This window comes from Sminthopsis crassicaudata, chromosome 5, assembly GCF_048593235.1.
Source record: "Sminthopsis crassicaudata isolate SCR6 chromosome 5, ASM4859323v1, whole genome shotgun sequence".
Taxonomy (NCBI): Eukaryota; Metazoa; Chordata; class Mammalia; order Dasyuromorphia; family Dasyuridae; genus Sminthopsis; species Sminthopsis crassicaudata.
In genome coordinates, this window is record NC_133621.1 from 219026321 (window position 1) to 219043199 (window position 16879).

Here is a 16879-nt window from a genome sequence, read left to right on the forward strand (position 1 = left end):
ACCCACAACAGAGTTACAGTTCTCAAGGGTTCTGTGTACCTTTTTCTGTTTCTCTTCAGTCTTGTGGATGTAGATCAAATTTTTTGTTTAAGTCTAGTTTTTTTCTTAGAAACATATAGAATTCCTCTGTTTCATTGAATGACCATCTTCTTCCATGGAAAAAGATGCTAAACTTAGCTGGGTAGTTCATTCTTGGTTGCAGTCCTTGATCTTTTGCCTTTCGGAATATCAGGTTCCAGGCCCTTCTATCTTTTAATGTGGAGGCAGCCAGATCTTGGGTGACCCTTATTGTGGCACCTTGGTATTTAAATTGTTTTTTTCTAGCTGCTTGCAGGATTTTCTCCTTTGTGTGGTAATTCTGCAGCTTAGCCACAATATTCCGTGGTGTTCTTTTTTTAGGGTCTATTTCAGAAGGAGTTCGATGAATTCTTTCCACATCTACTTTCCCTTCTGTTTCTATTATCTCTGGACAGTTCTCTTTGATAATTTCCTGTAAAATAGAATCTAGGCTCTTTTTTTGGTCATAGTTTTCTGGAAGTCCAATAATCCGCAGATTATCTCTCCTAGATCTATTTTCCAGGTCTATAGATTTTCCCAGTAAGTATTTGACGTTGTTCTCCAGCTTCTCATTTTTTTTGTTTTGTTTGACTGATTCTTGGGTTCTCTGTGAATCATTCATTTCTATTTGTTCCATCCTGACTTTTAAGGAGTTATTTTCTTCTTTCACAGTTTTTAGTTCTTTTTGTAAATGCCCAATTTCGTTTTTAAATGAATTATTTTGCTCTATTGAGTTTTTTTCCATTTCCCTAATTTTTTTTTTTGAGAATTATTTTCTTTTTCCAATTCAGAAATTCTATTTTCTTGAGACTTTTTTATCTTTTCCAATTCAGAAATCCTACTTTCCTGTGTTTTTTTAACCTTTTCTAATTCACTAATTTTGTTTCCCTGCATCTCCTGTGAATTCTTTATTTTTTCCAACTCCAATTTCAGGACGTTGTTATTCTCTATCATAACTTCCCTTTCTTTTCCCCATTTTTCTTCGATCTCCCTCAATTTTTTAAGAGCTTCTTCTAGGAGAGAGTTATGTGATGGGGGGCAGGAATCGTTCCCCTTTAGGTTGTTGTCTGTTGATTCTCTGCTGTCAACTTCCTCGGGGTTGGATACCCGCTCTTTCTCTGTATAGAAGGAATCTATGGTTTTTCTAGCTTTTTTGCTCATACTTAAAAAAATCTTTTGGGGTCTGTCTCTGGGGTAGGAAATTATTTACTTCTTTACCAGCTTCCTCCCAGACCGGATGGATGCAGTGGCTCCTGAGCCTGAGCTAAGAGAGAGCTCTGGGAGAGAGTTCCCCACCCCCTCCCTGGAAGTGCCTCAGAGGTGATTAGCACTACTGTGCTTCGAGGGCGTAGAATAGTGAAGACAGCACGAAGCCCAGCCTATGTGTCCGGGTGAGGAGTGGATGTCTGCAGCAGGTGACGTGAGAAGCCCCTGCGCTCAAACTGGAAGTGTCTGCCAGAAACCGTGGTCCCTAGTTCAAAGGTTCCACTTCTCTGGGACTTCCTGGAGCTGAGTTCCACTCCCTCCAGCTAAGCTAGGCAGGGTGTGTTGCCTTCGGCCGTATCCACCCACTTGTCTATCTCTTAACTATTCTCAGGTGGTAGCTGAGGCCACACCCCCTGGTGCCGAGTCTGTTGAGTCACCCCCAGGGTCCGGGGAAAATCTAATCTGAGTTTTAAAATATTTTGGCTTTCTCTTCTGAACTGCTAAATAATTAGCAGAGAAGAGCTAACAGCCTGTGCCAGATTCCTTTACCTCAGTGGCTTCTCTGATCCCAGAGCCCTTCCCAGCGCAGTGGGCGCAGTGTGCCCCTACCCCACCGTCTGTGCTGGTCTTTCTTATTCCTCCCCTGAGAACTGACCTTTCCTGTTGAAACTCCAGATTCTCTTCAGCTGGTAAGTCGTGCTTCCAGTCCTTGTGGTATCTATCAGTCCTGAGCTAATTTTGAGACTTAATTTATCTAATTGGTTGTGAGGGAGTGAGGACGTTCACTGAGTCGTGTGTTTCTTCTCCGCCATCTTCGAAAATAAAAAGCTTTAAAAAAAAGAATAAAAAAAGTCTGTCTTGTGGTTCTCTACCATCTTTGTGAAAATGTTTTGAGAAAGTATTAATGGGAGATAGTCTTAACTGAGATTACAGACAAATATTAATTTATTAGACCTTGAACCCTTTCCACCACTCTAAGCTGCTATAAAGCAACTGAGCAATGAAAATGGTGAAGAATCATCCTAGAAAGATGGTGTGATGATATCTTGAGTTGTTGCACAGCCCAAAGCTTTATCCACAAGAGGCAGATCAACTATCAGTAATCAGACAGGCAAGTATGCCCAAACTTAGTAAATGTTCCATTCATCCCTGTGGAATCCAGGCCCTGGCAGAACTTTGTCCACACTACTGCTACTTTTGTTTTGCCTGTGTAGATGCAGCCAGGTGCCCTATCTAGCAAATCTGAGCTTAACCATACAAAATAAAAGATGGATGCTCAATTATGAAGAATTTAAAAGTTTTTTAGAAAGAAAATCAGAACTGAATACATTATTTGTCTTTTGAATATTCCAAATAACAAACATGTAGGAGTAAATAAATACAGTCAGCAAGGACAGCCATAGGAACAGAATGCCACAGAAAGACCAGTAAGAGACTTTTTCCTAAATGCATAAAAAGAAGGGAAGGGTGAAGGCAGAAATCTAATAGAGGTAACATTAAAAAGTAGATGGGGGCCAGAACCTGGCAACACCCACACTACAGACAGGTATGTTTTTTGTGGAACTATATTACAACATGGAAGGATACATATAGGAGGGAAACCAAGGGAATAGAAAGGAGTGATATGCTGTGGTCAGATCAAAGGCTAGCAATGAGGTAACCTTTTGGGTCTCAAAATGAGAAGAACCTACAGGAGAATGGGTGAAGAGAAGAAAGGAAAAAATTGAAGGAAGGAAGTGGAGGAAGGAAGGAAGAGGGAACTCAAGGAAGAAAGAGGTCTTACTTTGGAAAATGAAGACCTTACTCTGGAAGAGACCTGGGGGGATGTGGTGCTTGAAAAGTCTGCTCATCCTGGGACGAGGAACCCCTGGAAGTACCTGGCAAGAGTAGCATAGCATGGACACAGGCAGATTTCTAGGAAAAGTAGGGGGAAAAAGTCAATAAAGAGTATACAAATCATAGGTAATGATTTATACATACATAATCAGGAAGTGGTGGAGGAAAAGGGCCCTATCCATGGAGCAATGTCCTCTCTGAGACAGAATAGAAAAAGGGAATCCATGGTACAAGCCCTAGAAGGCAGTGACAGAAAGAATCTTGAGATAAAGGAATACCTTGGAAGTTTTGATTGTATACAAAATACAGAGAAAAGAGATCAGATAATTATAGGGGTCAGAAATCAGAGAATGAAGGTCTAAAGCAAACAGACAAGATGGGTAATGAAAAGAGAGAAATTTTTTTTTGGAAAGGGTTACAAAAATAAAATTTAAAAGGAACATAATTAGCTAAAAAGGAAAAGAATAAAAAGGAATATCAAATGAGAAGGTTAAAATAACTGAAAACAAAATATGTCTACAGAAGAAGAGGGAGCTTGAAACTGAAAAGTTTCTGCAAACATTAATGCATCTAAGATAAGTGTTTCAATGGGAGAAAATATCTTTGTATCAAATTTTCACAATAAGGATTTGGTATCTAAGACATATTAATAAACATAATAAATATATGTAAATAATAGCTACTCTCCAATAGATAGTCAAAGGATATGAATAAACAGTTCTCAAAAGAACCACAAAGCATTCATAACCACATGAAAAAAAATGTTCCAAATCACTAAGAATCATTTAGTGATCACTAAGAATCACTAAGAATAAGAAAAATGGAAGTTTCACCTCATATCCTGCAAATTGGCCCAAAAAATGTCAACAATTTCCAGCCTTTTACCCTTATTCTGTATATATCTGTTTCAAATGTGTTTCTTGTAAACAACATATTGTATGTAGGATTTTTTTCTTTTATTCTGCTCTGCTATTCGCTTCAGTTTTATGGGAGAGTTTATCCCATTCCCACTTACAATTATGATTACCATCTTCCTCTATACTATTTTTCCCCAATATATTTTTGTTCTTTCCATCCTATCCCTCCGTAGTAGTGTTTTATTTCTAACCCACCCCACTCTCAGCCTACCTCCCCTTCTATCCAGCTTCTCCCTTTTCTTTCCTTTTCTCCTCTTTTTTATAGGGTAAAAGAAATTTCTTTACCCAACTGAGTGAATTTGTTATTCCCTCTTTGAGCCCAAACTGATGAGATTAAGCTTCAGACAATGCTCATCCCCATCCCTTCTTTCCCTCTGTTGTAAGAGGGTTTTTGTGGCTCTTCATGTGATCTAATTTGTTCCATTTTATCTCCCCTTTCTTCTCCTCCTGATACAATCCTTTATCTACCCTTTAATGTTTTTTTTTTTTTATATCATCACATCAGAGTTGATATTCACACCCTCAGTCCATGTTTGCCCCCTCTATATCCATATAACAATAACAAATACAGTTCTTAAGAGTTACAGGCATCATTTTCCCATCTTGGAATGTAAACAGTTTAACTTTTATATAATATATATATTTCCCCTGTTAACCTTTCTATGCTTCTTTTGAGTCATATGTTTGAAGATCAAATTTTCTGTTTTGTTTTGTTTTGTTTTTCAATAGAAATGATTGAAAGTTTCTTAATAAATTGAAGATCGATCTCCTCTTCTGAAAGATGATGCTCAATCTCACTGGGTAGTCGATTCTTAGTTGTAACTGGAAGTCCTTTGCCTTCTGGAATTCTAGGCCCTCCGATTTTTCATTACAGAAGCTTCCAGATCCTGGGTAATGCTTACTATTGCTCCCTGATGCTTGAATTGTTTTTTTTCTGACAACATACAGTATTTTTTCCTTGAGATTATAGTTCTAGAGTTTCTCAACAATGTTCTTTGAGGTTTTCCTTGTGGGATTTCTTTCCAGAGGTGATCAATGGATTCTTTCAATGATTATTTTGCCCTCTGGTTCTGGCATATCAGGGAATTTTTACTTGATGATCTCTTAAAGAATGTTATGTAGGGGTTTTTTGGTCATGGCCTTCAGAGTGGTATAAACATTTTGGAAAGCAATTTGTATTATACAAATAAAATAACTAAAATGTCCACATCCTTTGAACCAGAGACTCTACTAAAGAGCTTATATCCCATGGAAGCCACTGATAAGAAAAAAGTCCCCATATGATCCAAAATATTTATAGCAGCTTTTTTGGTGATAGCTAAGAATTTAAAATTAAAGTAGATTTCCACCATTTGGAGAATAGCCAAACAAACTGCAACATATGAATATAATGGAATATTCCCATACAGTAAGAAATTATATATGTGATGAATTCAAGGAAGCTTGGAAAGATCTTCATGAAAGGATGCTGAGTGAAATAAGCAGAGAGCAAGAAAATAATATACATAATAGTTGCAACAATATAAATTGAAAGAACGATGATTATAAAATTATAAAGATGAAGAAGGACTGAAATGAAAAGACATCTTTCACCATACACACACACACCGCTCTTTGTGCAGGTGGGAGATTTCACAGGTATTACACATTACATCTTTTTTGGACTTTTTCAGTGTATTCATCAGTTGTACTGACTTTTTCCCCAAAAAATACTATTTGTCATATGAGGTAACAATTTGGAAAGAGGAGGGAAAGGGATACCATGGGATACTATGGTGGTATAAGAAATAGAAAAAAAAAGTATTAAAATATATTAAAAACAAAAAGAAAATAATTCTGATCTTGTAGATCCCATCCCCTCCAAAAAAAAAAAAAAAGGATTTCAGTCCCACCTTCCCAGGAATCTATTGACTACACTTTTGAGAACTGCTGATATAGTTATTTTTAGTTCCAAGTAATTATGTGGAAGCTTGGGGCACAGGGGATAGGTTTTGCTTCTGGTAATGTGTGACTCATTGATGATTGGCTTGTATTGTGATATAACAAAAAGTCCCATTTTTTTGCTGTGGAGCCAGATAAGCTGGTGATTCAGTACATGTAATAAAGGGAATGAACAAAAGTTTAGAATAATTTCCTGTTGGACATTTCCACATAGAAGTCTGAGATTACATGTGTATCAAACTTACAATGATGCTTCACTATATTTAGTGAAACCTTTCCCCTCCCTTGTAGCAAAACGGAAATTATAGAAAGTATAAACTGTAGCATATACACTAGACCCAAACTTCTTTTTTTTTTATTAATTTTATAATTATAATTTTGTTGACAGTACATATGCATGGGTAATTTTTTTTTACATCATTATCCCTTGTACTCATTTCTTTTCTGAATTTTCCCCTCCCTCCCTCTACCCACTCCCCTAGATGACAGGCAATCCTATATATGTTAAATGTTTTACAGTATATCCTAGATACAATATATGTGTGTAAAACCGAATTTCTTGTTGCATGGTAAGAATTGGATTCAGAAAGTAAAAGCAACCTGGGTAGAAAGACAATAGTGCAAACAGTTTACACTCATTTCCCAGTGTTCCTTCTCTGGGTGTAGTTGTTTCTGTCCATAATTGATCAACTAGAAGTGAGTTGGATCTTCTTTATGTTGAAGATATCCACCTCCATCAGAATACATCTTCATACAGTATTGTTGTTGAAGTGTATAGTGTTCTCCTGGTTCTGCTCATTTCACTCAGCATCAGTTCATGTAATAGACCCAAACATCTTAAACTGTGTATGGCATCCCCTTATACTATCATATAATTTAATGTAAGGGTCATGAAATTATGATTTATTAATCAGGAAATTTTATTTCATATACTTATATACCATAAAAATTTCTTAGGCAAAAAGGCATCATGAGTAAAAAATGTTTAAGAAGCCTTGTACTAGATAATACAGAATGAAAGAGCTCTCCCATTGAAAATGAGATAGTTCAGTTAAGAGAAAAAATCTGGATCTTTCATCCAAAGTGAGGTTTCCCAAAGTCTCTAGTATAGTAAGTTAGAGATAGAAAACAGAGACTGTCAGTTCTTATCATGTCTCCCCAGAATCTTCCTTAAGCAACCTAAAGTTGGACTGGTTTCTTCCATCTTCCATCCCAAAAATGGAAACTAGAAACATTTGTTGTGACTTGAGACTCAAAGTGGACTTTAAAGAACACTACAAAAGATTGGAGTTTTCTTAATTTCATTAACTCTATCTCACCCTTCATGCAGAGCAGGGCATTCATCTCCAAGGAAAATAGTGTTCCATATCAATGAACTTTGGAACTGGGCCTAACCTAACATATCCAAAATGGAACTCATTCCTCTATACCTTCCTTATATCACTAATCAATCATTCTGTCAGTCAGGCTTCAAGTTCCCCAATTCGAATCAGACATTACAATTTTTTCTTGCTCGTAATTGTTTTTTCTACTTCTCATCTCTGCTGCTTCTACTCTCATCTGTATTTGATCATGTCACTGGTTCACAGTAGTCCTGTGACTACTTTTCTTTTCAAATTAATTTTCTCTTCTCCCTCCCTTCTAGCCAAACTTTTTGGGGACAGCCATTAAATTGGATCACTCAGGATTTCCTAAAAGTCTTTTCTACTCCTCTATGTTTGCTGGTAGTAGTCTCTGTCTAGAATGCTCATATCTGCCTATCAGAATCCTACTTGTCTTTTAAGTTTTAAGCTCAAGGCCATCTTTTTTCTATTTAACGCTTCCCCACCTCAGCTAGAAGTCACTTGAGCTTTCAGAGAAGAGCAGACTATTCCATATGAAGAGATCACCTCTAATCAAATTGGGAATTAGAAAGACAAAAAAACTGGCCTGACTTGAGTACAGGCTTCTTGTTATGAGGTACAAAAGGAAATAGAGGAGAATGGGTAAAAGTGGGCCCAAATGATTATTATCATTAATAATAACTTCTCACATTTGTGGATCACTGTAAGTTTTATATAATACTTTCCTCACAATGACCTTGGGAAGTAAGTTGGATAAATATTTTTACCCTCCTCATTTTTCAGATGAAAAGACTGACCCATATGCTTTAGATGTTTTTGCCATTTGCCCTTGAAACTGACTTTGGGGTAGGAAGGGACAGAGGGTTACCAGGGATGGTTTGTGCCAGAAACAGTGGACAGAGATCTGATAATGAGAACTAAAACAAGGACTAGAACCAGGTACAGTTTATCCTAAGCCTGGCCAGCACTAGAAGGTGAATTCAGACAGAGCAGTTTAAACAATATAGTTTATTACATTAGATAGTAGATTGGAAATCTCAGTAGCTGGTGAGGAGACCAGTAATCATATTCTTTTCTTTTCTTCCCCCACTCCATTTTTCCTTTGCTTTCACCTGTTTCAATCCAGGACTCAGAGTTGGATTCTGGACATTAACAACCACATCCCTTTCCACAAGCTGAGAGTATGGGAGGAAGTTATGGAACTCCAAAAAGAGACAGTCAATGTAGGCAGTTTTTTCAGCAGAAAAAAGAATCAACCATGGGTTCAAGAATAAGCATTTCAATTAGGAAGAAGAGCTATGGAGCCAAGTAACAAGCCCAGGAAGGCTAGCTATGGAATATTGAAGGAATACTATACTAAAGGAGGAATAGCATGAGGATATCATGAGAAGGAGCCCCCTATTACCTGAGGCATGAATTGTGTTAACCACATATATTCCCTATATCTGTGTTCACTATTAGTGTATTCTATGTAAGGGCCTACTCTTCCCACCGACTATGTGTATAAGTGGGAATGTATCCCAGTTTTATGGAGTAATGTTTTATAACTGCTTTTCCTACTTAATAAATGCCTTGTTTTGAGCTAATTCAGTCTGTTGGCTGCCTAGTAAAAGTAAGTAGATTCTACAGAGTACCTTTGAACCAATTACCCATCCAAGGGACTCAATCTTTGTGTATGAGTAGAGGGAGTGATTCCCAAAGTGGGTGTCACATATAAATATAGAATAAGGATGCTGGTCACCTGTCTTCTATGGCTTATGAATTAAGAATGATTTTTACATTTTTAATACAATAACATTTTACTTCAAAATAAAAAACACAAAATAAAAAAAATTGCTCTCATGGCCTACAAAAGTAAGCAGGAGACCATTTGGTTCAGAGGCCATAATTTGCTGATCAAAACCTGATAAAGAGGTATTTAGATTTGTGATTTTAGGTGGTTAGGTAGCATAATGGACTTGCTATGGGAGAATTGAAGTAAGAAAGACCTAAGTTCAAATCTGGCTTTAAATACTTAGCTGTGCTGCCTCAAGTTTCAGCTAATATTCAAAACTAGGTTCTTTTACTTGTAGTACAGCATCATTTCCCTGTACCAAGTTGTCCCTTAAGAGTATGCTGCCTGAATCTGGAATTATGGCCAAAAAGTTATCAAACTGTGCATATCCTTTGACTGAACAGTGTTACTACTAGGCTTATATCCCAAAGAAATACTAAAGAAGGGAAAGGGACTTATATGTGTAAGAATGTGGCAGCTCTCTTTGTGGCAGCCAAAAACTGGAAACTGGGTGGATGCCCATCAATTGGAGAATGGCTGAATAAATTGTGGTATATGGATAGTATGGAATATTATTGTTCTGTAAGAAATGACCAACAGGATGATTTCAGAAAGGCCTGGAGGGACTTACATGAACTGATACTGAGTGAAATGAGCAGAACCAGAAGATCGCTGTACACTTCAACAACAATGCTGTATGAAGATGTATTCTGATGGAAGTGGATATCTTCAACAAAGAGAAGATCTAATTCAGTTCTAATTGATCAGTGATAGACAAAATCAGCCACACCCAGAAAAGGAATATTGGGAAATGAGTGTGAACTGTTTGCATTTTGTTTTTCTTCCCAGGTTATTTTTACCTTTTAAATCCAATTCCTGTGCAACAAGAAATTCATTTCTGCACACATATATTGTATCTAGGATATGCTACAACATATTTAACATGTATAAGACTGTCTCCCATGTAGGGGAGGTGGTGGAGGGAGGGAAGGGAAAAATTGGAACAGAAGTTAGTGCAAGGGATAATGTTGTAAAAAATTATCTATGCATATGTACTGTCAATAAAAAGTTATAATAATAATAAAAAAAAAAAGAGTATGCTGCCTGGGGCAGTTTCTAAATTCTTGTGGCCAGTCATGTTGGTTGAGGGGATTACTTTGAAGAAATTATGTCAATAGAAAATTGTGGTAGTTTAAGGCAATTCCTGTTATTTTGTGAAAAATTATGCTAAGAAATTTCTCTGCTAGGGAGTGGGACTCTAGAGCTATAGGTTTTCCTATTTTTTTTTTTTTTTGTTTGTTTTTTGTGGCTGGGGTTAAGTGACTTGCCCAGGGTCACACAGCCAGGAAGTGTTAAGTGTCTGAGATCAGATTTGAACTCGGGTCCTCCTGAATTCAAGGCTGGTGCTCTATCCACTGTGCCACCTAGCTGCCCCCAGGTTTTCCAATTTTTAATAATTCTGAGCAATAAGAAATTAGTCTAGAGTTTGCAACCCAGTCAGCAAAATTTTGAAGATTTTTGATCTAGACATTTGAAACCATATGGCTTTGGTGGGTAGGAAAAGACCATACTTTTGAGAGGATTTTTTATACATATGATAAAGAAATGAACATCAGTGGGATGGTGAATGGGGAGTATAGTGCTACGTGGCAAGAAACTTTTTTTACTGTACTTTCTCTTAATTAACCGATTAATAAAATGACACCCAAGCTTTCTATAAGCTTACAGAAGGAATTATGTAAACTGGGGTAGGCTGTTTGTGCTCCTACAACGGTCCATTTGTGACATTGGTGACCTCACCAATTATATTCTAGTGTACATCCATGTCACACACCATTGTTATGATGTTCTTATTTTCACAACAAAGGCTATTCCTAAGATGAAAAAACTTCTTCCTGTTTCTATACCCATTCTTTATATCACCAGTTCTCACAAGTATCATCTGAGGAAGCAATTCTTGTGGAAAGGGGTTTGCCATCCTCACCAATCAACTGCCACTTTCATGGCAGGCAAATCAGCCTGGTTGAAGCAGCAACTGAGGGAGAGACAAGAGGCTGAATATGTCAAGAAAGTTAAACCTTGGCTTCTTAAACTTTTTCTTCTCTTTTTGCCCAAGAAATTTTTATGCTACCCCAGATATATAGGTATAGACAATAGGTATACAAATCAAACATTTACTGACAAAGAAAATTATTCTTTTGTGTTTTTTGCTGAGTCAATTGGGGTTAAGTGACTTGCCCAGGGTCACACAGCTTTATGTCTGAAGCCAGAGTTGAGCTCAGGTCCTCCTGACTTCAGGGCTGGTGTTCTGTCCACCGTACCTAGCTGCCCCCTAATAATTTATTTTTAATAAAGAAATTTATTTTTAAATTTTTTGCTCTATATGTAATTTTATCATTTACTAAAGATAAAAGCAAATATGCATGATAATGAGATGGATGTGCTTATTTCGACATAAAGAATTAAATCGTGGCAGTAAAAGGTAATTTGATAACTTTTACTATTGCCAAACTTTTCACAACCCCTCCATTCAGTTTCCCATAGTTTAAGAAATTTTGAATTAAACTATCGCTATCATTTTGACCACAATCTCCCCTTGTTCACTGATAGAGGTATCTGTTCCTGATAGTGACCTCCATTACCATCTGCTTTGCTACCCTAAGGACCATGGGACCTTTTCATCTGACTTCTCTCTGAAACTTTCCATATGTGCGTCTCCCCCATCAAAATGTGAGCTCCTTGAGGGCAGGTAATGTCTTACTTTTCTATTTGTATCTCCACCTCTTAAATCAGTACTTTGCACATACTAAATAATTAATATTTCATTCATTTATTTCTAGGGTTTAAAAAACCATTTTATTCAAATTTTAATTATAAATGTTTTCAGTTAATCAATAGCTCAAAAACAATCAAACATATTCTATGTAACAAATAAAGATAGTGAAACAGATATATGCATATAATCAGCACTATATAGTTCCATAGCAAAGTAACATTCTCATGTAAATGAAAATGTCAATAACTGCATAATGCACACCAATAATGAACATACAAAAAAAAAAAAAAGTAATATTCGGGAACTCTATCCGACATGCAAATCAGCAACACATCACCAATTATATGCAGCTTCCTGGATTATTAACCAAAAATATTCACAAGCATCCTATAAAGTATAGGCAACCTGACAGAGGAAATCCCAAAGAAAAAAATTTTTTTTTCTAAAAATATATTAAAAATCTGAAGAGAGAACAAAGTTTCCAGAAAAATTACAAAAATTAGAAGTAACATTCAGTTTCTGTTGGTCATGTCATTCACAACCTACTCAAAACTAAAATCAAAATATATCTGGTAAGATGGAGGTTGTATTTGTGCTTAGTATGTATCTCAAGGTGATAAAGCTCATGTGGCTCCTTTAACCTACAAAAAGGTAGTGTAGCACTTTATTAATTACCAAGTAAAGGAATATAATATTTGGTTTGTCCACCAGATGGGGATATATTCATCACAAGGGCAAGTTAACTTTCAACTTATCACCAACCAAATGGTTTCATCTGTGTCTTAATAGATATAAGAAAATCTTCCTCTCTACATGCCAGCCTGCCACCCTGCCAAGGGTCAAGGCATTAGGTAGCAGGTTAAAACCACAGTGACTAGATTTTGAATTTAAAAGGGCTGATCAATCAATACACATTTATTAAGTGATACCATGTACAAAGAGGAAATGCTAGCCACTGGGGAAAATAATAATTCAAATAGATAAAAGGCAATGCATAGACATGTAATAAAAAAATCATTTTGATAAATAAAACAAGAAAAAATTCATATAAGAAACCTACAGGTTTTAGTGGGCTAAATTTGCAATATGTATTAATAATGCTATATATTTCTAGTATACTCAGTCACTGGAGATCTGTATCTACTAAAGACCAATCCATTTATTCCTATACTTTTTAATGTTTTTAAACTTAAAAGGATACTGTATTTTATCAAATGCCTTTTTTTTGTATGTTGACACAATTATTTAGTTTGTATCAATTTGTTATTAATATGGTCTATTATGCCCATAATTGTCCTAATAATATTGAACTAGCCTTGCATCCTTGGTACAAATCTAAATAAAATAACATTTTTAATATATGTGGGAACCTCTTTGCTAATATTTTATTCAATACTTTTGCATTAATATTAATACACATGTGCTACTGAATAAAGGTAGAGAGAATCTATGCATCTGTTCTGCACCTCAAATTCATGTTTCATAAATTCAATTGCTGCCAAGCAATCCTACTTATCAACTTACTATTCCACTCCCCTTAGTGGAAACCTTTTCATCCCATCTTAAATCTCACATGGCTCTTCCCTCTTCTCTCAGTTGAGAATTTTTCTTCATATTTTACAGAAAAAAAATTGAGGCCATTTGCTATGAACACTCTTTTCTCCCCTCTTCCCAATCTTCTATCATTCAGGTGCCTTCTGCCATTTTCTCTTTCACCTGTATCACAAGATGAAGTAGCCTTTCTCCTTATCAAGGTTAATCCCATTCCATCTAATAGCCTCCAACAGTATCTTCCAACAGATTGCCCCTTCATTCATCCCTACTCTTTCATTTATGTTCAATCTCTCCCTTGTTACTCACTCATTTCCTTCGGCCTTCAAGCATGCTCATGTCTTTTGAGGTGGTGGTTGTTCTTTTTAAAAACTTTTCAATAGTATTTTATTTTTCCAAATATACCTAAAAGATCATTTTCAACATTCCTTTTTTGTAGGACTTTGTGTTCCAAATTTTTCTTCCTCCCTCCCTTATCTCCTCCCATCCCAAGACAGCAAGCAATCTGATAGATGTAAATATGTGCAATTCTTTTCAATAGTGCAAGAAATCAACCACAAGGGAAAAAAAAACACCAAAAAAACACCAACCAACTAACAAGGTGAAAATGTATGCTTCAATCCACATTCAGTCTCCCTTGTTCTTTCTCTGAATGCAGATAGCATTTTCCACCCCAAGTCTATTGTTATTGTATTCTTGAGAAGAGCCGTGTCTATCACAGTTGATCATCACATAATCTTACTGTTATTTTGAATAATTTTCTCTTGGTTCTGTTCACTTCACCCATCATCAGTTCATGTGAGTCTCCAGGCTTTTCTGAAATCATTCTGCTCAGGGGCAGTTAGGTGGTACAGTAGATAGAGTACCAGCCCTGAATTCAGGAGAACCTGAGTTCAAATTTGACCTCAGACACTAAATACTTTCTAGCTGTGTGACCCTGGGCAAGTCACTTAATCCCAATTGCCTCAGCAAAAAAAGAGAGAGAGAGAGAGAGAGAGAGAGAGAGAGAGAGAGAGAGAGAGAGAGAGAGAGAGAGAGAGAGAGAGAAAGCAAATCAATCTGTTCCTCATTTCTTATAGAATAATATTTCATAATATTTATATACCATAATTTATTCAGCCATTCCCCAACTGGTGGGCATCCACTCAGTTTCCAGTGCCTTGCTACCCCAAAAAAGGCTGACATTTTTGCACATGTGGGTCCCTTTTCCTCTTTTATGATCTCTTTGGCATACAGTCCCAGTAGTGAGATTACTGTATTAAGGGATATGCAAAGTTTTATAAAGTCCTTTAGGCATAGTTCCAAATTAAGCATGCCTAAGAAAAAACCCTCACCTGATCCTTACATCCACTCTATTAGTCCTATACCTCTTCTGCTCTTTGTCACAAACTCCTCAAAGAGATCATCTATAACAGTTACCTCTACTTACTCTTCTTTCACTCTCTCCTTAAGCCTTTTCAATCTGACTTCTGATCTTATCATACCACTGAAATTGCCTTCAATAAAGTTACCAATGATCTTTAGGTTTCCAAATCCAATGTGTTATAAGTTATGGATAAAGCACTTTTCCAATTAATAAAGTGCTTATGAATCTTAGAACACCTTCTTTGACTGCTCAGAAGCTTCTATTCCATCCCTTTTTCTGGCTTACTACTAAGTTCTCAGTATTTCAGGTTGTTGAGTTTGTCACATAGGCAATAAACCTTCAGATAGGTGAATTGCTACTATATTTATATGAGCAAAACAATGTTAACTGGCCAGGATGTGGAAATATCCCTATTATATTATATTGTTCAATCATGTCCAACTCTTTGTGACCCCATAGGCCATACTGTTTATGGAATTTTATTGTCAAAGATAGTGGAGAGGTTTGCCATTTAGTAAGAATCTGAGGCTGCTAGAATCCAGGTCTTCCTGACTCCTGACCCAGCATTCTATCCATCAAATCATCTCATTACTTAAAAGTATGCATTAAGATAGAGTCAGAGTCAATAAACATTATACACTATTATGTGCTGGAGATACAAAGAAAGGCAAAAAGTGTATCCACCCTCAAGGAGCTACCAGTCTAATGGTATCCATTAAACTGAGGTTCTATGTGCTCCCAACTGGAGTTTTCATTGGCTGGCCCTTGTGAACATTCTCTCTCCTCATCTCTGCCTTCCTTCAAGAATTAATTAAAATCCCATCTTCTACAAGAAGCCCTTCCTAGTCCTCCTTAATATTCATCCTTTCCTTCTGAGATTACCCCCCTCCATTTATCCTCTTGTATAGCTTGTTTGTACAAAGTTGTTTGCATATTGTCTACTTCCACTAGACTACAGTCCTTATGAATAGGAACTATTTGCCTTTCTTTGTATCCCTAACATTTAACACAGTACCTGGCATGTAATAGGTACTTAATAAATGCTACTTGACTGACTGACTGACTGTAAAGTTTATTAGGTAAATGTCAGATTGCTGCCAATATCAATGCCTCTTTTTTTAGAGATTCTTTTTTTCCTTTTCTTTTTTTATTTAATAGTATTTTTTCCAGTTACATGTAAAGATAATTTTCAACATTCAGCTTTGTAAGATTTTGAGTTCCAAATTTTTTTTCTCTCTCTCCCTTCCTTCTTTCCTGCCCAAGATAATAAGCAATTTGGTATGTTATACATATACGTTCATGTTAAACATATTTCCACACTGGTCATGTTGTAAAAGAAGAATCAGAACAAAAGGGGAAAACCATGAGAAAGAACAAAAATTAAAAATAAAACAAAAAAAAAGTGAAAATAGTATGCTTTGCTCTGAATTCAGGCTTTATAGTTCTTTCTTTGGATGTGGATAGAATTTTCTATCACTAGTCCCTTGGAATTGGATCAGTGCATTGTTGAGAAAAATTAAATCTATGATAGCTGATCATCACATAATGTCGCTATTACAGTGTACAATGTTCTCCTGATTCTGCATCAGTTCCACATCAGTTCATGTAAGTCTTTCCAGGATTTTCTGAAATCCACATTCCAACAGGCATTCTTAACTTAGAGATCCACAAACTTTTTTTAAAAAATTTATTTTGTTAATTATAATTCAGTATAATGGGGCAGCTAGATGGCACAATGGATAGAGCACTGGCCCTAAAGTCAAAGAGGACCTGAGTTCAAATTGACCTCAGACACAATACTTTCTAGCTGTGTGACTTTGGGCAAGTCACTTAATCCCAATTGCCTAAGGGGGGAAAAATTATAATTCAGTATCATTGGTTTCCTTTGGATTCTGATTTGTTTTATTTTGTACATTTAAAAACATTGTTTGAAGAAAAGGTCTGTAGGCTTCAACAGATTTCCAGAGAAGTTTAGGATGTGCAAAAAGCTCAAGAACTCTCGATTCACTGTTTTTCATGATGCTTTCACTGTTTTCTTCCTTGGGAGACAGTAGAGAAACAGGTTCCTGAACTACTGCAAATGAGGTTGGAAGCTCAATCCAAGGGAGAGGA